The sequence below is a fragment of the Trichosurus vulpecula genome, chromosome 1, assembly GCF_011100635.1.
Source record: "Trichosurus vulpecula isolate mTriVul1 chromosome 1, mTriVul1.pri, whole genome shotgun sequence".
NCBI classification, from domain to species: Eukaryota; Metazoa; Chordata; class Mammalia; order Diprotodontia; family Phalangeridae; genus Trichosurus; species Trichosurus vulpecula.
In genome coordinates this window covers 217,532,278-217,555,413 of record NC_050573.1, presented here as the reverse complement: position 1 = coordinate 217,555,413, position 23,136 = coordinate 217,532,278, and the positions used below count along the sequence as shown (strand labels likewise).

General features: G+C 35.7%; 1 non-coding gene and 1 pseudogene across 1 annotated transcript; both read left to right on the top strand.

Annotated features, from left to right (window-relative positions):
• Positions 1 to 1,741: 1,741 nt before the first annotated feature.
• LOC118836009 lies at positions 1,742 to 2,656 on the top strand (annotated as a pseudogene).
• An 18,427-nt stretch (positions 2,657 to 21,083) lies between these two features.
• On the top strand, positions 21,084 to 21,211 carry LOC118835104. The gene has a single exon (XR_005009452.1). It is a non-coding gene; the product is annotated as a U6atac minor spliceosomal RNA (small nuclear RNA).
• The last annotated feature ends 1,925 nt before the right edge of the window (positions 21,212 to 23,136 follow it).

The following is a 23,136-nucleotide window of genomic DNA, read 5'->3' as shown; positions in this document are numbered from 1 at the left end:
TTTAAATATAAATTGTTCATCTATCCATAAGTCTGATAAGTAATATGTTCCATGTTCTTCTAATTTTCATGTAATGTCTCTCTTTATATATAGGTCATGTATCCATTTTGACTTTACCTTGGTATATGGTGTGAGATATTGGGCCATGCCCAGTTTGTGCCATACTGCTTTCCGGTTTTCCCAACATTTTTTACCAAATCATGAATTTTTATCCCCCAAATCTTAATTCTTTACCCTTGTCAAATATGAGGTTATTATGTTTATTTTCTGCTATAAATTGCATATCTACTCTATTCCATTGATCTACCTTTCTATTTATTAGCCAGTACCAGATAGTTTTGATAATTATTGTCTTATAATGCAGATTAAGATCTGATACTGATAAACCTCCTTTCTTTACACTTTTTTCCAAAAGTTCATTTGATATTCTTGACTTTTGTTTTTCCAAATGAATTTTATTATTTTTTTCAAATTCATTAAAAAATTGGTAATTCAATTTGCATGGCATTGAAAATATATAAATTAGTTTGGGTAAAATTGTCATTTTTATTATATTGGCCCTATATACACTTGAACAATTAATAGCTCTCTAATTATTTAAATTTGGTTTTCTTTGTAGAAAAAGTTTTATTTATAATTTTATTTACATATTTCTTGCATTTGTTTTGGCAGGAGTACTCCCAGGTATTTTATATTGTCTAGAGTTATTTTAAATTGCTTTTATTTTATTTTTTTTACTATCTCTTTTTGCAGAACTTTGGGACATATAGGAATACTGATGATTTATGGGGATTTATATCTTGCTACTCTGCTGAAATTATTGTTTCAATCAACTATTTTTAGTTGGGTTTTTGGGGTTTTCCAAATACACCATCAAATTGTCTATAAAAAGAGATGTTTTTATCATGTCACTCCCTATTCTGATTCCTTCAGTTTTTCTTCTCTTATTGCTATTGCTAGGATTTCCAATACAGTACTGAATAATATTGATGACAATGGGCATCCTTGTTTCACACCTGATCTCACAGGGGTCTGGTTTATCCTAATTACAAATAATGCTTACTGATGATTTTAGATTTTTTTTTATCAATTTAAGAAACAATCCATTCATACCAACACTTCCAAGCGCTTTTTTTAAAAACAAAAATGAATATCGAGCTTTATCAAAAGCTTTTTTTGTGTCTATTTACATAATTATATGATTTTTTTAAACTTTTGTTATTGATGTAATCAATTACGTTGATAGCTTTCCTTACATTAAACCATCCTTGCATTGCTGTTGGAAATCTCACTTGATCATAATGTATAATCTTTCTAATATATTGTGATCTTTTAGCTAGTATTTTATTTAGGATTTTTGTATCCATATTTATTAATGAAATTCATCTATAATTTTCTTTTTCTATTTTTACTCTTCCTGGTTTAGGCATCCGTATCACTTTTGTTTCATAAAAGGAGTTCAGTAGAATGCCATTTTTACCTATAATTCCAAATAATTGATTTGATATTAGAATTAGTAGATCTTTAAATATTTGAAGAATTTACTTGCAAATTTCATCTAGTCCTGGTGCTTTTCTCTTAGGAAGCTCATTTATAACCTGTTCAATATTTTTTTAATAGGTCTATTCAGATATTCCATTTTCTTTTCTCCTAATCTAAGCACTTTATATTTTTGCAAATATTCTTCATTTCACTTAAATCATTAAATTTATTGACATATAATTTGGGAAAATAACTGCTCATAATTACTTTAATTTCATCTTTATTGATTATATACTCACCCTTTCCATTTTTAATAGTAGTGATTTGGCTTTTTTCTTTTTTAAAAATCAAATTAACTGGCCACCCCAGGCTGGGACTGGATGACACACTTCTCTAACCCAGAATATAAAAACACACAAGCAACAACTCAAGTTCAACCAAGCAACATGCCGACTAGACAGGTGTCATACCAAAGCCCCATCAAAGCTACCAACTCAGTGTGTATACAAGTGAATACCAAAGCTGTCTTCTCCTTCTTTCCTCACTGAGTAAAGGATTTATAATAATAATAGGGGAAATACTCCTCAGAGATAACACTCCCTATATCATAGCTTACAAAGAATTCAAGAAAGAAACCAAAGTAACAAACTGCTCTGTTGAAGGAGTAAACTGGGAATCTAGACCTGAGTGGAATCACAACCTTCAGATAAGCCCAGTGACCACTGATAATGATGGATATTATAAATGTGTTTTTATGACACCTGCTGGGGATTTCCAAACTGTCCATCACCTCTGTGTGTTAGTGTCTCCTCTAATAACCCTATCTGAAGAGGAAAATAGGATTGTTTGTAAACAAGGCTATTGCTGGGAAGCCAGCTACCCTGATCTCCTGGGTTCCAAAGGTGCTTCAGTGTGAATGAAACTCATCATAACAGATTAGTGAATGAAAAGCACTTGTACCTGGAAGGGCTTCAATGAGTGTTTCATTTCCCATTTGACTGGGAACAAGAGTCTGTCCATAGAACATCAATCTCATGGTGCCAGGGAGCCACAAATTACATTGATTCTTGGGATTGTGGAATTTTCCATTTTGGGAGGCATTCTGAGCCTTGGAGAATGTCTTCTTTTTAGGAAGATCAATGTTGGCAGGTGCTCAAAGCCTACTGACACCTGAGTCAAGGTCATACATCCAGGAGAATTTTTCCTTTCTTTTCTCTTCTTTTCTTTTCTTTTTTTCCCCCTCTTCTGTTCTGCTTACACTTGAGGAATGGGAACTCAGTCCAAATAACTATGGTTTTTCTGGATCGGTGGTTCTTAAACATTTTCACAGTGATAGAACCCTTTAGTTTAAACAAAACTTTGGCAGAATACTTGAAGTAAAATCCTCTAAAAATTATTTGTAATTCCTATTAACAAATGATATATGATTCATTAAAAAAAACAAAAGATAAAAAAATCAAATTAATCAATAGTTTATCTATTTTATTTTTTTCCATAAAACTAACTCCTAGTTTTAGTTATTGACATTTTTTTTACTCTCAGTTTTATTAATCTCACCTTTAGCTTTTAGGATTTCTAATTTAGTGTTTAATTGGGGATTTTTAATTTGTTCTTTTTTCTGTTTTTTTTAATTGCATGCCCAATTTACTAGTCTGTTCTTTCTCTATTTTATTGATGTAAACATTTAGAGATATGCATTTTCCTCTGATCACTGATTTTTGCTGTATCCCATTGCTTTTGTCATTCTCTTTAATGAAATTATTTCTGTAAAATATTTTTTAACCCACTCATTCTTTAAGATTAGGTTGTTTAATCTACAATTAGTTTTTAATATATATCTTCTTGATACTTTATTAAATATAATTTTATTGCATTATGATCTGAAAAGGTTACTATTAAAATGTTTTGCTTTTCTGCTTTTAAGTATAAAGATTTTATGTCCTAATATATCATCAATCTTTGTAAAAGTACTATGAACTGTGGAGGAAATGTTCTTTCTATTTTCATTCAGTTCTTTCTAGATATCTATCATATCTAGTTTACCTAAAATTATATTTATTTCCTTAACTTCTTTCTTATTTATTGTTTGGTTAGATTTATCTGTTTCTGAGAGGGGAAGTTTGTGATCTGATCCAACCATTCTGGGGAGCAATTTGTAATTATGCTGAAAGGGTTATAAAACTCTGCATATCCTTCTATCCACAATTCCACTGCTAGGTTTATATCCCAAAGATATAAAAAAAGAGAAAAGGACTTTTTTATAGAATAAAATGTATATAGTAGCTTTGTGTGTGTGGGGTGGGGTGGGGGCGGGGTGGCTAAGAATTGGAAATTGAAGGGATGCCCATCAGCTGGGGAATGGCTGAACAAGGTGTGGCATATTAATGTAATTTAGTACTATTGTTCTATAAGAAATGATGAGCAAGCTAATTTCAGAAAAACCTGGAAAGACTTTCATGAACTGATGCTGAATGAAGTGAGCAGAAGCAAGAGAACATCGTACACAGTAACAGCAACATTGTGCCATGATCAACTATGATAGATTTAGCTCTTTTGAACAACAGAGTAATCCAAGACAATTCCAAAAGACTCATGATGGAAAATGCTATCCACATCCAGAGAAAGAGCTGTGGAGTCTGAATGCAGACTGAAGCATACTATTTTCACTTTTTTGTTGGTTTGTTTTCTTTCTTGTGGTTTTTCCCTTTTGTTCAGATTCTTCTTTCACAACGTGATTAATGTGGAAATTTGTTCAATATGACTGTACATGTAAAACCTATATTAGATTGCTTCCTGTCTTAGGAGGAGGGAGGGAAGGGAAAGAGGGAGAAAAATTTGAAATTCAAAAGCTTACAAATACAAAACCTATTTTTTTACATGTACTTGGAAAAATGTACTATTAAGTGCAAAAAAAGGAAGAAGGGGATATGCACAGAGGACACACACATATATGCATACAATTTTATGTATGTATAGATCACGAAATAAATAGGTTAAAAATTTTGGGGGCTGAGCCAAGATGGCAGCAGGAAAGCAGGGACTTGCTTACTCTCCCCACAAATCCCTCCAAACACCCATAAAAATGGCTCTGAACAAATTCTAGAGCTGCAGAACCCATGAAATAGCAGAGGGAAACAGATCTCCAGCCCAGGAGAGCCTGGATGGGCACCAGGAAGGGTCTATCATATGGTGCTGAGAGCAGAGGGCAGCCCAGTGTGGGCTGCGTTGGGACAGCCCAGACCTGGAGTCAGCCAGCCAGCAGAGGCCTTGGGGCCATGAAACAGTGAGCTGGGGCAGTTACCAGACTTCTCAACCCACAAACGCCAAATAGCAGGTTAGGGGGATCGAGTTCAGAGCAGTATGGCCGCCAGCTCTGGCGGTGGAGGGGGCCATAGCAGCAGCAGGAACTCCTGAGACTGCCTCCAGAGCTCCAGCGTCAGTGACTTCCCAAGTCCCTGGCTCACAAGATGGGAGGAATCTAGCAGCAGATCAGAGCAGGAGTACAAGGAGAGCTTTGTAGGCACAAAGGCAGATTCTCTTGCTGTGCCCGGCTTGGATCTGAATTGCAGTTCTGGTTGGCTGTTCTTGGGGTAGGAGGGGTGCTGCTGTGACAGAGCCTGGGGGGGACAGGGGAGTAGAAGTAGCTCTGAAAACAGCAGTGCTTGGACCCTAAAGCTTGGGACAAAGTACTCTCTACAAGCAGTCACATCCTAACAAAAAGCTCAAGGGTCAAGTAGTTGGCTGGGAAGATGAACAGGCAGGAAAAATGAACTCAGACTCAAACTCTAGATTCCTTTTTTGGTGACAAAGAAGATCAAATCATACAGCCAGAAGAAATCAACAAAGTCAAAGAGCCTACATCAGAAGCCTCCAAGCACAGGCCATGGAAGAGCTCAAAAAGCATTTGGAAAAGCAAGTAAGAGAAGTAGAGGAAAAATTGGGAAGACAAATGAGAGTGATGCTAGAAAACCATGAAAAATAAGTCAATGACTAGCTAAAAGAGACCCGCCAAAATACTGAAGAAAATAACACCTTAAAGAATAGACTAACCCAAATGGCAAAAGAGCTCCAGAAAGCCAATGAGGAGAAGAATGCCCTGAAAGGCAGAATTAGCCAAATGGAAAAGGGGGTCCAAAAAACCACTGAAGAAAATACCACCTTAAAAATGAGATTGAAGCAAGTGGAAGCTAGTGACTTTATGAGAAACCAAGGTATCATAAAACAGAACCAAAGGAATGAAAAAATGGAAGACAATGTGAAACATCTCATTGGAAAAACCACTGACCTGGAGAATATATCCAGGAGAGATGATTTAAAAATTATCGGACTACCTGAAAGCCATGATCAAAAAAAGAACCTACACATCATCTTTCAAGAAATTATCAAGGAGAATTGCCCTGATATTCTAGAGCCAGAGGGTGAAATAGAAATTGAAAGAATCCATGGATGGCCTCTTGAAAAAGATCCCAAAAAGAAAACTCCTAGGAATATTGTTGCCAAATTCCAGAGCTCCCAGATCAAGGAGAAAATACTGTAAGCAGCCAGAAAGAAACAATTTGAGTATTGTGGAAACACAATCAGGATAACACAAGGTCTAGCAGCTTCTACCTTAAGGAATCGAAGGGCTTGGAATATGATATTCCAGAGGTCAAAGGAGCTAGGATGAAAACCAAGAATCACCTACCCAGCAAAACTGAGTATCATGCTCCAAGGCAAAATATGGATTTTCAATAAAATAGAGGACTTTCAAGCTTTCTCAGTGAAAAGACCAGAGCTGAATAGAAAATTTGATTTTCAAATATAAGAATCAAGGGAAGCATGAAAGGGTAAACAAGAAAGAGAATTCATAAGGGACTTACTAAAGTTAGACTGTTATGTTTACATTCCTACATGTAAAGAGGATGTGTGTAATTCATGAGACTTTTCTCAGTATTAGGGGAGTTGAAGGGAATAAAGACAGAACGTGATGAGTTAAATGTGAAGGGATGATATCTAAAAAAATGAAATAAATTTAAGGGGTGAGAGATGAATACATTGAGAGAGGGAGAGAGGGAGAGAGGGAGAGACAGAATGGGGTAAATAATCTCACATAAAAGTGGCAAGAAGAAGGAGTTCTGTTGGAAGAGAAGAGGGGGCAGGTGAGGGGTAATGAGTGAATCATACTCTCATCATATTCATCTTGAGAAGGGAATAACATACACACTCAATTGGGTATCTTACTCCACAGGAAAGTAAGGGGAAGGGAATAAAAAAGGGGGGGATGATAGAGGGAAGGGCAGATGGGGGAGAAGGTAATGAAAAGCAAACATTTTTGAAAAGGGACAGTGTCAAGGATGAAAATTGAATAAAGGGGGACAGGATAGGATGGAAGGAAATATAGTTAGCCTTTCACATGAGCATTGTGGAAGTATTTTGCATAATGATTCATGTGTGATCTATGTGGAATTGCTTGCCTTCCTAGGGAGGGTGGGTGTGAAGGGAAGAAGGGAGAGAATTTGGAATTTGGAAAGGTTTTTTTTTTATAATTAAGATTTTTTATTTTTAGTTTACAACACTCAGTTCCACATAATTTTGATTTCCAGATTTTCTTCCCCTCCTCCCCCCTTCCCTCCCCAAGATGGCATGTAATTCGATATATCTTCTACATATAACTTCACATTGAACTTATTTACACAATAGTCAGGTTGTAAAGAAGAATTATGACCAATGGAATGGATCAGGAGAAAGAAGAAAGAAAAACAACAACAACAAAAAAAAAAAAGAAAAAACCAAAAGGAAAACAAAAAAAGGAGCACAAATAATGTGCCTCAGTCTGCATTCATACTTCATAGTTCTTTCTCTGGATGTAGATAGCTCTTTCCATCATGAGTCCTTTGAAGTTGTCCTTGCACCTTGCATTGCTGAGAAGAGTAAAGTCTAATAGGGTTGATGTGATAAGCAATTTGGGAAACCAAGGAATAGTTTACCTATCAGATTCATGGAAAAGCAAAGAATTCATGACACAACAAGTAATAGAGAGCATTAGAAAATGCAAAATGGATAATTTTGATTATGTTAAATTGAAATGTTTTTGTACAAAAAAATCCAATGCAACAAAGATTAGGAGGGAAGCAGAAAATTGGGAGAAAATCTTTACAGCTAGTGTCTCTGATAAAGGCCTCATCTCTAAAATATACAGGGAACTGAGTCAAATATATAGGAATACAAGTCATTCTCCAATTGAGAAATGTTCAAAGGATATGAACAGTTTTCAGAGGAAGAAATTTAAAATATCTATAGGCATATGAAAAAATGCTCGAAATCACTACTCGTTAAATGAGAAATGCATATCAAAACAACTCTTAGGTACCACATCTCTCCCGTCAGATTGGCTAAAATGACAAAGCAGGAAAATGATAAATGCTGGAGAGGAAGTGGGAAAATTGGAACGCTGTTACATTGCTGGTGGCGTTGTGAAATTATCCAGCCATTCTGGAGGGCAATTTGGAACTATGTCCAAAGGGTATAAAAATGTTCATACCCTTTGACCCAGCAATACCACTTCTAGGGTTGTATCCCAAAGAGATCACACAAGTGGGAAGTGGACCTGTATGTACAAAAATATTTATAGCAGCTCTTTTTGTAGTAGCAAAGATTGAAAATCAAGGGGATGCCCATTAATTGGGGAATGGCTGAACAAGTTGTGGTAAACGAAGGTAATGGAATTCAATTGTGCGATAAGAAATGGGGATGACACAGACTTCATAATAACATGGAAAAACCTACATGATATAATGCTGAGTGAGCGGAGCAGAAACAGGAGAACATTATACACAACCACAGATATATGGACTCTTTGAGGAACTCAAAGTTTTAAAAGTAGATGCTTAAAAATATTAATTTTTTTTGCATGTAGCTGGGAAACGATATATAGGGAATGGGGCATAGAAATCTATCCTGCCCTACAAGAAAGTAAGGGGGAAAGGGTTGGGGAGTGGGGTGAAAGAGGGGAGGGCTGACTGGGGAATGAGACAATCAGAATATATGCTGCGTTGGAATGGGGGGGAGGGTAGAAATGGGGAGAAAATTTGTAACCCAAAATCTTGTGGAAATCAATGTTGAAAACTAAAATATTAAATAAAATATATACAGAGGAAAATAGAATAAATAATAAAACCGAACAAATTTTAAAAAAGATATTTCTCTTTCTTAATTTTATTTTACATAAAACTATGATCAGACATTACTTGTCTGTGATTCATTTCAACTTATAATTGTGTATAGAGGTAGAACAATGGAAGAAGCCAGAGAATAGTTTGAAAATCTCAGAACTAAATAGGACAGAGCTTTGAAATAGTTCAAAATGCTAGTTTACTACCTCCCTTTTTATACCTGAAAAAGAGATAATCTTTTAAAAGGTTTCATTTTATATTAATAACTTTTGATAAACTTCTTAAAAGTAGGATTTAAGCTGGATCTGGTTTTTACTTACTCATTTAAAAAAAATTCGGTATAAAACCGTGAATCAGGTAGCCATGAGTTTCTGGTTAGGGACATAAGTGTATATGAGCCATGTTGTCTCCCTTACCCACTAATTCATTGTTTTCTCCTCAAGCATGGTCCTTGGGTTGAAGGTGATGAATGAGGAATAGCTCTGTCTAGTAGGAGAAGAACAATGTCATTTGGAAAGAGCAGCTGTGCTCTAAAATTCTTAAAGTGCAGGAGGATTTGGCTAGAACAGAGAATGAGGGCCACTTCCTTTTATTTTTGCTTTGCACATGTCTCTAAATATTGTCATATGTTGCCACCTTCTGGTGAAAAGAGTCCATAAAAATGATCTGGGGTATTCTTTACACATCTCAGTCAATAATCAGATAATAAAAATGGACTCTTCTGTAGAATATTGTTTACAAACCATTTGTTTCCTTCTCAGACCTTCATCAAAGATCACCTTGATACCTGAATAGTTTATTTTTCGAAAAACATAAATGTGTTGAATGGGAAATTCAGGCATATAGATTTATTGTTATTTATGCCTTTTTGATTTTCAGGCTTGATGTAAATATAGTGTACATGACTTTTTCCCCCCAACTATTTATTACCCTTCCTTCTTGAAAACTATTCTCTTAGTGCAGTTAAAATTGTGTCACCTCTAGTCCTCTAGTAAGAAACTCCTTTGTATGTACTTGATCTAATCCAGTTCCTTCTTCTATCTTTGATTTCTTTAGTGCCATTTTTAACTTATGATGCTTTAGATTGCAGTGTTAGAACCTAAATCCCTTGGATCCATCAAAGGTGATTGGATAATTTATACTGGCAGTTCTTATAGGTCTTTTATTTATTTGTTTATTTTTTTGTTTTGTTTTAGTAAGGGGGTCAAACAACTGGTCAGAAGGGTATTACTTGGGGGCAGCTAGGTGGTGCAGTGAGTAGAACACCAGCCCTGGAGTCAGGAGAACCTGAGTTCAAATCCGGCCTCAGACACTTGACACATGTGCTAGCTGTGTGACCTTGGGCAAGTCACTTAAGCCCAATTGCCCTGCCTTCCCCCCCTCCTAAAAAAATAGAAAAAAAAAGAGAAGGGGATTACTTGGATCTTTTTTGCTAGCATTGAGGTAGGACTCTGTGGCTTTGCCCACAGCTGGATATAGGTCACTGGCCTGGGTAGCAATTCCAGGGCTAGGAGGAGCACTGGCACACCAAAGCCTGTGGCCACAGTGGAATAGGGACCCTCCTCACATTTCCAGGGCAGAATAGAGTGCTTGTGGTCACTCATGGACCAGAGCACAGGCCAGAAGAATAATAAACACCTCTCTTTAGATCATACCACCTTGAAAGAACTGAAAACTTCTAGGTCCCTGGAATATCTCTGAAAACAGCCACACAGAACCCCTGAAGCTTGGGACAGTGTACCCTCCACCCTGGAAGCAGAGCCCTACTTTAACAAAAAGTTAAAAGTCAAGTAATAGGCTGGGGAAATGAGCAAACAGTGGGGAAAAACAGCTGATAGAAAGTTACTATTGTGATAAGAAAAATTAAACCGACAGTCAGAAGAAGATAACAAAGTTAAAACTTCTACATCTGAAGCCTCCAAAAAAAAAATATGAATTGATCTCAGGCCATGGAAAAGGTCAAAAAGAATTTTGAAAATGAAGTGAGAGAAGGCAGAGGAAAAATCAGGAAGAGAAATGAGAGTGATGGAAGAAAATCATGAAAAACAAGTCAACAGCTTGGTAAAGTAGACACAAAGAAATAGTGAAGAAAATGATAGCTTAAAAAACAAAAAAGGCCAAATGGTAAAAGAGGTCTAAAAAGCCAATGAGGAGAAGAATGCTTTAAAAAGCAGAATTGACCAAATAGAAAAGGAGGCACAAAAATTCACTGAAGAAAGAAGAAACTCTTTAAAAAGTAGAATTGGCCAAATGGAAGAGGAGGTACAAAAGTTTACCGAAGAAAATAATTCCTTGAAAAATAGATTTGAGCAAATTGAAGCTAACAACTTTATGAGAAATCAGGAAACAATAAGATGAAAAAAAAAGAATGAAAAAAAAATAGAAGACTGTGTGAAATATTTCACCAGAAAAAACAACTGACCAGGAAAATAGATCCAGGAGAGATAATTTTAAAATTAATGGACGACCTGAAAGACATGAATAAAAAAGAGCCTAGATATCATCTTTCAAGAAATTATCAATATTCTAACATTCCAGAACCAGAGGATAAAATAAAAATTGAAAGGATCCCTGGTCATCTCTTGAAAGAGATCCCAAAATGAAAACTCCCAGGAATATTATAACCAAATTCCAGAGCTCCTAGGTCGAAGAGAAAATATTGTAGGCAGCCAGAAAGAGACAATTCCAGTATGGTAGAGCCGCAGTCAGGATAAGACAAGATCTAACAGCTTCTACATTAAAGGATTATAGGGCTTGGAATATGATATTCCAAAGGGCAAAAGAACTAGGATTATGACCAAGAATCACCTATCCAGCAAAATAGAATATAATCCTTCAGGGGAAAAATGGATATTCAATGAAACAGAGGACTTTCAAACATTCTTGATGAAAAGATCAGAGCTGCATAGAAAATTTGACTTTCAAATACAAGACTCAAGAGAACCATAAAAGGTAAACAGGAAAGTGAAATCATAAGGGACTTAAAAGGTTAAACTATTTATATTCCTACATGGGAAGGATGGTATTTGTAACTCATAAGAACTTTCTCATTATTAGGGCAGTTAGAAGGATTATATATAGACAGGGCATAAATGTGAGTTGAATATGAAGAGATGATATGTAAAAAAAATTAACGTATGAGAGAGGAATGTACTGGCAGAAAGGGAAGGGAGAGGTAGAATAGGGTAAATTATATTACATAAAGGAGGCAAGAAAAAGCTTTTACAATGGAGGGGGAGAGGGGAAAGTGAGGGGCAATAAGTGAACCTTTCATCAGAATTGACTCAAACAGGGAATAACATACACATTTAATTGGGTACAGAAATCTAACCTACAGGAAAGTTGGAGGGAAGGGGTTAAACAAAGGAGGGCATGTGATAGAAGAGAAGGCAGGTTGGGAGAAGGGGTAATCAGAAGCAAAACTTGAGGGAGAGGTTGAAAGGAGAAAGAATAGAATAAACAGGGAGGAAAGAGCACAGAGGGAAATACAGTTTAAAGTAGTAACTGTGAAAAAAAAATGAAGCAGGTTTCTCTGATAAAGGCCTCATTACTCAAACATAGAGAAAATTGTGTCTAGTTTATAAAAACAAAAGCCACCCCCCCCCCCAATTGATAAATGAAAAGATACAAACAGTTTTCGGATGAAGTAATCAAAGCTATCTATAGCCATATGAAAATATATTCTATTGATTGGAGTAATGAAAATAAAACAATTCTGAGCTATTATCTCATACATATTAGATTGGATATTAGGACAGCAAAGAAAAATGATGGATGGTGAAGGGGTTGTGGGAAAAAATGACACATTAATGCATTGTTGGTGGAGTTTTGAGCTAATTCACTCATTCTAGAGAGCAATTTGGAACTATGCTCAAAGGGCTAAAACCATACTCTTTGACCTAGCAATATCACTACTAGGTATATATCACAAAAGAGATTTTAAAAAAAGGCAAAAATATGTACATGTACAAAAATATAGCAGCTTTTGCGGGGGGGGGGATAATTGAAAATTGAGAAGATGTCCATCAATTAGGGAATGGCTGAACAAATTGTGGTATGCGATTATGATAGAATACTATTGCTCTAAAAGAAAGGATGAGCAGGATGCCCTTAGAAAAACCTGAAAAGACATGAGTTGGTGCAAATTGAAATGTACTGTGTACAAAGTAACAACAGTATTGTAAGATGATCAGCTGTGAGCGACTTACCTATTCTCAGTAATACAATGAGCCAAGACAATTCTGAATGACTTATGATGCAAAATACTACCCATTCCCGGGGGCGGGGGGGGGGGGGGGGGGGGGGGGCGGGGAACAGGGAAGGGGAAACAAAACAAAACTGATGGTGTCTGAATACAGATTGAAGCATACTTTTTTTTTTTACTTTATGTTTTTTGAAGTTTTTTTGTTTGTTTTGGTTTAGGTTTTCTTTCACAACATGATTATTGTAGAAATATTTTACATGACTACACATGGAAACCTATATTGAATTGTTTACCTTCTCAATGAGGGTAGGTGGGGTTGGAGGAATGAAAAGAAATTGGCACTCAAAGTTGCTACACGTAACTGGGGAAAAATAAAATACTAAATAAAAGATATTCCTAATTAAAAAAATAATCAACTTCCTTGTTGATATACACTCAGCATTTTGTGAGGCAGGAGGATATAGTGAATAAAAAGCTGACTTTAGAGTCAGGAAAACCCTCTGGTTCACATCTTCATCACCATTATTGCATAAGTAGATGGAGGCCCACAGAACTAAAAGCCATTGTATATTTTTCTTTTTTTCATGACTTGCAATGGCTAAAAGATAAAACACCAAGTGGCTAACTTAATAGTTATGATCTACTCTGTAGTTAGTTAAGCTGATTCTCAGAAAAGAGATACAGTCTGTGTCTGTAACAATATCTGAAGCCAGTCCAGGATAGTAGTACTTAGCTGTCGAGTTCTAGAAGTTGCCAAAGCCTTCTGAATCACGATAAAGTTATTGACTCTGTGGTGAAAAGTTATAAATATAACTATTTTTTAAAAAGACACTATTCATTAAGACTAAATATAAATTTTAAGTGGTTCTACTGAAAATAGATTGTTGTGGTATATTCACTTCCTCATTGATTGGGTCACTTTGTGTATTCCTTGAAAGTGAAGTTGGATTCCCCTCACCCATAACATGGCCTGCTTACTTGGGATCTCAGTTTGTATGTATGGCCTGGAAGAATTTCTGACATTAAATCCTGAAATAACCCTGGTACTTATACACACACACACAAATACATTTATATACACACATATATGTATATTTATATTGTGTGCATGTACATATACATATACATGTGTATGCATCTTTAAATATAGGAAATCTACACACATTAACTCATATTTGTGCAAGCATATATTTATAAATATGTGCATGTGTGCAGTATTCATGTAGACTTGTAGCCCTCTATACATGTACATTGATGTATCCATGTGCATATACATGTATATGTGCACATCTATAAAGATAGAGAATGTGTATATACATGTGTTGACATACATTATTTAATTGTACGAGAGGTTTTTTTGAGTAAATGACCTAAAATCCTATGTTTTCTAAGAAATAATGAAATAGCACTCCCCATAGCAAACTCCAACATTGAGCTGACTCATTTTATGGAAAGAGCCAAAATCAACATGGAAAAGTGAGCTATTTGGGCATGAGGGCACACTGTCTTTTGGTAAATTCTTCAGCCATCCTAATAAGATACAAATGAAAGCAAGACAGAAAGGTTCATATGAAAAAACTAAATATCAGTCAACTTCTTTCAGGAGATGTGAAGTGGAAAAGAAATAATGAGATATACTTTTCTAAAGGGTGGTGAGGTGGTACAGCGGATAGAGTGCTGGGCCTGGAATCAGGAAAACTCATCTTCCTGAGTTCAAATATGGCCTCAGACAGTTACTAGCTGTGTGATCCTGGACATGTCATTTAACCCTGTTTACCTTCATTTCCTCATCAGTAAAATGAAATGGAGAAGAAAATGGCAAACCACTCCAGTATCTTTGCCAAGAAACCCCAAATGAGGTCATGATAAGTTGAAAACAACTGCATAACAATAAACTTCTCTAAAAAACACACACACACACACCTCATAGGCTAGAAAGTTCTACTATCATCCCTTTCAAAGTGTTATAGCAAACAGAAATGTAGGAATTTAGTTGTGTCAAAGTAGTGATTTTTTTTCTTAACACAGTAATTGTAGCAGGGCAATTTTGAAAAAAAAAAACAAAACCCGACATCATTCTCTGCTTTCCCCTGCACCTTTCTGCGTCAATATGAAATGAAGCACTCGAAGTGTGACTGCTCCTATCAAACGCTTACCATAGCAATTAATAGCTTTTCTATTCTTGTTCAGTCCTGAGAACATTGTGAAATTTTTTCTTTTTCCACTAGATGGGAGCCTTTCACTATGCATCTGATTTCAAGGTATCCCATTTCCTACTTTTTTTGTAAACAGATCATTTAGTAAGTGCTTACTAAGAAAATGGCTCTCTGGAAATATGAAAAATATTTTGAAAACTTCTGCCATGGCCAACAAAACTATCTTTACAGTTTGTAATATTGTGGTATAGATGAAATGCCCTAAGATATACTAAGCTAATCTTGCATTAATTGACAAATATATACAAAATATTTTGAATCCCATACTAATGTTCAACACTGAAAAACCAATACAAGAACAAAACAGTTAGCCGGATCACTTGTTCACAATAAATTGCTTACACCCTAATCCCTATGTTTATGATGTAATGCTTTTAATTTATGGTCATAGATCTATAGTTAGGAGTAACCTTAGAGGCCACCAAGTCCATCTCCTTCATTGTACAAATGAGGAAATTTAGGTTCACAAAAAGGTTGAGTGATTTGCTCATAGCCATACAAATAGTAAGCATCAAAACATGTTATATTTGTGACCTATCATCCAATTTATTCAATAAGAATGTATTAAGCTCCTGCTATATGGCAGACACTGTGTTAAACACTGGGGCCACAGAGATAATAATAATCATGATGATAACAATAACAATAGCCAAAACAATCAATTAACAAGCAAATATTAAACACCTTCTATGCACCATGTACTGTGCTTGTTGCTTGCAATAAAAGAAGAAATATGCCATTCCCCAAATGTAAAAAATTTACTTTCTAGTAGAGAAGACTAGTGCATATATAAATACATACAACACAAAAAGTGAACAAACACAAATATAAGCAAAGTAAATATAAGGTAGTTTGGGAGAAAGTATAATAGCAGGTGGGAACGGGTGATGAAAAGGTTTCAAATAGAAGATGATGCTTGAGCTGCATCTTAGCAAAAGTGTTTTGTTAAGTAGGCATCACATTCTAGGTGTGAGAGAGAATTAGAACAAATGTACAAAGATGAAACGTGGAAGTATTTTGTGTGAGGAACAGAGAGGCCTGTTTGGCTGGATCACAGTATGGAAGGGTAGATAATACCTGATGAGGCCAGGCTGTGTAGAACTTTAAAAACTAAAGAGCATTTTCTTATAGAGGGGTTACTTGGGTTTTTCCTCAAGTGCAGGTCTGACCATATTACCGCCCCAAATTCCCTCAGAAGCTCCAGTTGCTTTCCTTTTATGTCAGTTAAATATATTAATATCCTCTGTTTGGTATTTAAGGCTTTTAACAGTCTGGCCCTATGTTCTAAGTCTTCAGTCTTCTTACACTTTAAGAACCACACGTTCTCTGTTTTTACACACACACACACACACACATACACACACACACAGAGTTTTTTACTAGTTGTGTTTCCTTCATTAGAATGTGACCTCCTTGGTAACAAAGACTGTATTTTTGACATCTTTTATCCTTGCATTAACACAGAGTCTGATGTCAGTAAGTGTTTCATAAATGCATATTGACTGACATTTTAAGCATATGCAAAATTCAAATGTACATTTTTTAAGGCTTGTATTAAAGAACATTGGGGGTAGGAGGGCTTCTTTATACTCAAACAAGCCTCTTTTCACACAATTTTGAAAATCATCCAGCAGCGGTAATATCTGCGCATATAGCTACATAACAAAAATTAGCACTTGTCACATCTCAGTTAAAGAAAAACAGGGCCAGAAACAGTTAACAATAGTTATTAAATTGAAGTATGTAAGGCTGAGGCAGCTAGGTGGCTCAGTGGATAGAGCGCAGGGCCTGGAGTCAGGAAGACCTGCGTTCAAATGTGGCTTCAGATAGTTATTAGCTGTGTGATCCTGGGCAAATCACTTAACATTTGTTTGCCTTAATTCACTGGAGAAGGAAACAGCAAACCACCCCCAGTACCTTTGCCAAAGAAATCATAGTGTGGTTCACAGGGTCGTGAAGAGTCGGACACACCTGAACAACAACAGCAAATGCATAAAGCCATGAAATCTAGAGATTATTTTCTATCTCCTGTCTCTGGTATCCTCTTTCTCTATCATCTTGGCTGACTGCTCTATGGTTCTCTTTACCACTCCCTCATCAAAATAAAATGGATCTGAGAGCAGTCATTTATTGTAACATTTATACCTTGACTGGAACTTAATTTCATTAAAGGGTTAACTCAGCGAGGTACTTTAAGTTTTTTATTCTAATTCATTCATTCATAATCATTTATTAAGCACACAGTATGTTTCATGTATTGTGCTATGTATAGTGTTAGTGACTAGACATAGGATTGCATTGAGAAAAGGAACTAGCCAAGGAAACTCCCTTCGATAATGCAGGTTTTGTTCACTGAGAACTTAAATCATTTGCCTAGTATCACATAATCAGTTGAAGTCAGAGGCATTACCTGAACTTCCTCTCACTTCTCCCTTGGTTCTCTGCTGCTCACGCTGCAGACTTTTTCACTTCATAACTTCCTGTGACTGGAGTAATATCAAGGATAATTGAACTACCCATTCAATAGGTCAAAAACCAAAAATATTTCTAGTTTGTGTGTTTCACTTAAGGCTCTTCTGGTCCATCTCTTTGGCATTCCAACAAGAGGAAGGAGATAGCTCCCCCAAATCACTCCATCAGTAATGGCAAATTACCAATCATAGCACATGGCAGTGAGAAAGTGTTTGCTCAGGTGAGCTGGATCTCTGGTGCCTTTTCCTGAATTTGTTTTCTTCTCTGAATCTAACAAGTCTAGGTCCAGCAACCAGTAAATCTAAGAAATGGACATTTCATCTGCTTCACAAGTTCAAAAGTTACTAAACTCACAATTCAGTGTCAGCTGCCCAAATGGAGCCATCTTCCATAACTCCATAACTTCTTCTTGGAGGGGTTGACTATAATTAGAATCACCTTGAAGCTGAAGGAACCAAAGAGCTATGGCAGAGGAGAAAAGAGATCTAAACCTTCCTCATGGATATCACTCAGGGAAGGCCTATAGTGAAAGTAAAATATCTTTTCAGCAGTCCTAAAAATATCATTTATCTAATAGACACACTTTTCTTTGCATGTGTGTCATCAAATTCTTTGGCAGTCTGGTGAAGACTACTCCTTCCTTTTAAGAATAATATTTTAAAATGCTAAATAAATAAATGAACTAGATAATTTACAAAGGAAAAACAATTTTGTTGAAATATAGATATCAATTTTTTTTTTAAAGTTCCCTGACCACCTTGAAATCTCTCTTGGGACTCCAGGTTAAGAACCTCTTCTTTAGAGGGGAGAAACTGATTTGATGTTTGTTTTTTTTTTTGTTTGTTTTATGTTTCTTTATTCATTAATGCATGCTTATGTTTGTGTTTTAAGCATTACTAGAAAGAAAAAAACATAGCTTTCCTTAACCTCATATGCATTTTTGTTAATTACATACAACAAAGAACCCAATTATTCCTTTTGATGGAGGCCCTAGACATGAACCATGCCTTAGTGTTATTTAAGAGAATTTATCTGGAGTTCTGCTGTGATGTATAGGCATAACTAACTATAGAATGCAAGAGAAGTCCCATTTCTCTTTGGGGTCAGGTTGTCCCTATGACGAATTAAAACTGTGAGAGAAGTCCCTGGGCCATGGGTTACTAGAATTATTAAGAAAAGGGATTCAGGGAACTAATAACTGAGAGGACAAAAGTTTTCTATCTTTAGGAAATGATGCTTGAACTGGCCCTTGAAGAAAGCTGCAGATTTTAAGAAATGAAGGTAAAGAAGTAGTATCTTTCAACCACGATCACCCTAATAGCATAGCAGGTCATTTTTTTAATCCTTCTTATTCTTTCTGAAAAATTTTAAATCTACTTTCCCAAAATTTAGTGTGCATGTCAAGCTATGTCTCATTTTCAATCTTTATCAAAAATTCCAAGAATTAATAATAGCACGCTCACACAGTTCCCATTATTGCCACTCCTGAAATGAATTCCTTGTTGCTGAGAATTTGGCCCAGAATAGATTCTTTTTTTTCATTTTAGCTTCTTCTATATTTTGAAATCAGCTGCCCTGCTTTTGGCAGAGAGAAAGCTTTATCAGATGTCTGGATAATTTTAAACTTCAATAGTGAGAGTAATGATTATTAATAACCAATTATTTGTGGAGATTCAGAGTTCCTCATTTTTCCAGTCCTCATTTCAAAGTTCAGTCTCTTGAAGGACATTACTGATAATAAGATTGAATTAATACTCCTCTGTCTTGGTCAGACATCACCCAACCTTACAAGGAGTGGAATCTAGGGTCAGTTCCTCTCCATTGTGTTCTACTCAGGTTTGGATGAGGATAAATTTTTTGATTACATTCCCCAAGGCTGGGGGTAATTTAGAAGTAAATGACATAATCAATGTTCATTAAAATATGTCCAGCCTTTCATTGTAATATTCATTCTCTCTCATTACTTGTTAACTAAACAGAGTTGATTGCTACCCTCTGGAATACCCACTTTTCCAAGTTCATATAAGCCTTGATTCCACCACTTTAAAGGTCTTTGGTATTTGAGAGTGCCACTGAGCTCTTTTATTAAAATTCTAGCATTATTAATAAAAAGACTACCTGTCTTTCAAATTTTTCAAACATCACAATAGCTTAATATACTTCACTAAGACTTGTATGTGTGTGTTTATGTGTGTATGTGGGGGAGGGGGAGAAATACCTTGGTTATACTACTATATTTCCCCATGTATAAGACTTACCTTAATTTGGGGGCCTGAAATTTGAATAAAATTGTATTACATTAAGTTATTGAACTTAAGTTTTATTCATCTCCTCATAGCTTTCAGGCATTTTTTGGGCAAGTCTGGTGCATATATGTATGCTTAGTCCATTCTGTTTCATGAACCTGAAGCACCAGTTGTGTCCTCCTTTGAAATTAGTAACTTCTTTTTCATCAGCAATTCTTCTTGCCTCATTCTGAACCATCTTTGTGGACACAGGAATAACAATTGCCCTTTCCTTTTCAATCCATATCTTCAATTCCCTCTCTGAATCAGGCCATTTTTGCTGACTTGCCTCTCATGGCCTTGTGCTGTGGCATTTTCAGTAGAGTTTCTTCTTCCCCTAGCCAGTCTCAGATCATTTTCTCAGTTGGAGGAGCACCAAACACATTCAGCAGCATGATTTCTATTCACTTTTGCAAACTGGATCACTTTTAACTTGAATTCAGCTCTATACAAAAATCTTTTCTGAGCCATTTATGGGCAGAACATGGCAAAACATAACCTAATAAACCAGTAACAAATGCGAAACAATGAGCGCAAAGAAAACAAGCGCAAAAAACGGGAAATGCAAGTAAAAAAATCTACAACAATGAGTGCAAAAACAAGCATGAAAAAGCGGGAAATGGAAGTAAAACAGCTACAACCGCTGTATAAGACGCACCCAGTTTTTAGACCCCAAATTTTTTGAAAAAGGGTGCATCTTATACGTGGGGAATACGATATTCTGCTAGACTTCTGAACTCTAAGATTTTTCTTTCTAGGTGGTCTGTAGTATACTGTCATTGCAAAGTACGATTATTTCTCTCCATTGATTCTCATTCATAAACTTTCCACAATGCCTTATCTACAGGGTGTTCCTAAAGTCTGGACACACAGGCAAAAATGCATATTTTCAAGAAATGAAATTAATGAAATTTTCAACAGCATTTTATTTAATTGGAATATTGACAAATAACATCTTCAATATGATTTCCATCATTTGTGATGCAAGATTCACGTGAACTCGATGCAATAACTCCACATTGCCATCAATTTGAGCACATTCACTCTATGTGTTCGGTCAAGTGTGTTGCATCTGTGATTTTCATTTTCATTGAGTACACCTTCTCTTTTAGCATACCCCAGAAAAAAAAGTAGCTGAACAACACAGAGTCTTGGTGAAATGGTTAATGAGATGTTAATGAGATTCCCTGTGTGTCCAGACTTTAGAGACACCCTGTAGTATAGTTTTTATGATGCTCATTTTACAGAAATTAAATGTCAAGACAGGTGAAATGTGTTGTATGAAAGGAGAGAAGGTTAGTGCTCCCCTTGATAAAGATGAAAGAGGTCCTAGTGGCCTTTAAAACACATATATGGTTAAGGCATTGCCACCTACTCTGTGGTATCTAACCATGTTCTATTAATTATTCTTTACAACTTGATTGTTGTGAAAATAAGTTTAATGTGAAGGTATATGTAAAACCTATATCAGATCACATGCTGTCTTGGGGTGGGGGGACTGGAAAGGGGGTGAGAAAATTTAGAATTAAAAAACTTGTGGAACTGTTATAAACTAAAAATGAAATAAACAATATATATCTTTTAAAAAAGACAGGTGAAATGACTTACCATGGGTCACATATTAAGTGGCACTTTTTTTTTTTACTCCATCTTTTTTCTACCATGATGTATTAGCAGTCTTCTACTTTTATGGTTTGATGGTACTAAAAAGTATGTACCTTCCCTAAGAATTTATAATTGCACAAAATAGAACAATTCCTTAAATAGAGTATTTTATTAAGTAGATATTGTAACTCATTTTGATTTCAGGGGGAAAAAATTAGTTTCTCATTCATTTCAATCATATCTGACTATTTATTACCCCGTTTGGAGTTTTCTTTGCAAAATTACTGGAGTAGTTTTGTCATTTCCTTCTCCAAGACATTTTGTAGATGAGGAAACTGAGGAAACACGGTTAAGTGACTTGCCCAGGGTTACACAGCCAGTAAATGTCTGAGGTCATAGTCAACTCGGGTATTGCTGATTCCAGGCCCAGTATTCTATCCACTCAGCCACCTAACCGCCCAAGTATCTTAAAACGGGATTATTATTGTTTCTTTTATGGCTCCTATAACCCCATTAAAAAAATTATTTCTTCATATTAATTTCCCTCAATACATTCTTGTACAACAGTTCACAAAGGGCTTCTCTTTATTGTTTTCTCATAAGCCAAATCATGTCCATACACTCAGGATGTGTTTGGCAAGTGAGTATATTAAGAACTGGAGCAGAACAAAGAGTCAATATGATTTTCTTTCTTTACCTTCTAGCCATTTAAGCACGTGAACCCAGTTGACTGCAAACTGCTCAACAAACATATTTCTAACTGCTTTTGTTGAGTCCCTCCAGCTATCATCATTAAGAGTTGCAGAGATTGACCTTTAATTTGGTCACTGTTGGCAAGCCTTCTTTGAAAGGTTCAGAATATTAGCTGTTGTACTAGGTCCTTGAGAAAATGGAAAGCAAGGCCAGATGGCAGAGGGCAAAGGAGAGAGCCACTGGTCTCTCAGACTTGTACCAGGTCATATCCCTCCCTGGCAGGAGCAAAATCAGAAGTTTGACATTATACTTTAAAGGAAAAGAGAAAAAAAAGAGGAAAGAAAATAGACTCATAGCACCTGAATTACAGGAAAGGAACTCAGGAGAGAACATATTGGCTAAGAAGGAAATTTATTCTTCCTGAGATAGATGAAATCCACATGGTTTGTAGTTATGGAAGAACCCTTCCCATCCTCTTTTAGGGTTTTCTTAAGTAGGAATAAAATGGAGTTAGACAAAATTCAATTATTTGGGGCAATTAGATTCAATAAATATTTACTAAGTTATATGGATAAAGCTAAAATGGAACTAATATCCAGAAATTGCTATTTTCTTTTTTTAACTTATAAGTCTAAGTTAGCATTTCTTAGGAGTATAATTTGCATTCCTTTGAAGAGTCTACTTACAGAGTTTCAGGCAGTTCACTTTGTATTTTATTGCTTTGTTAATTACATATGCAAGGTAGGAAATGTTTGAATAATCTATATTCAATTCAACAAGCCACATAGGTCTTCATTACGTTTTAAAATTCTTGTCCGTTTAAGATTTTTGCAAATATATTTGAAGAAAACAATGTTAAAAAAAAAAAACTACTCATCCAAAATTGTCCGTGTTTATTTACTGTAGTTTTATCAAAACTATTTTAGATGAAATGTATGCCTTGGCAAGGGGGATATATCTGCATTCCATTACCATTCTTGTCATTTATTCACCAAAGGGTATTTATTTTTATTTTTTAAAATCCCTTA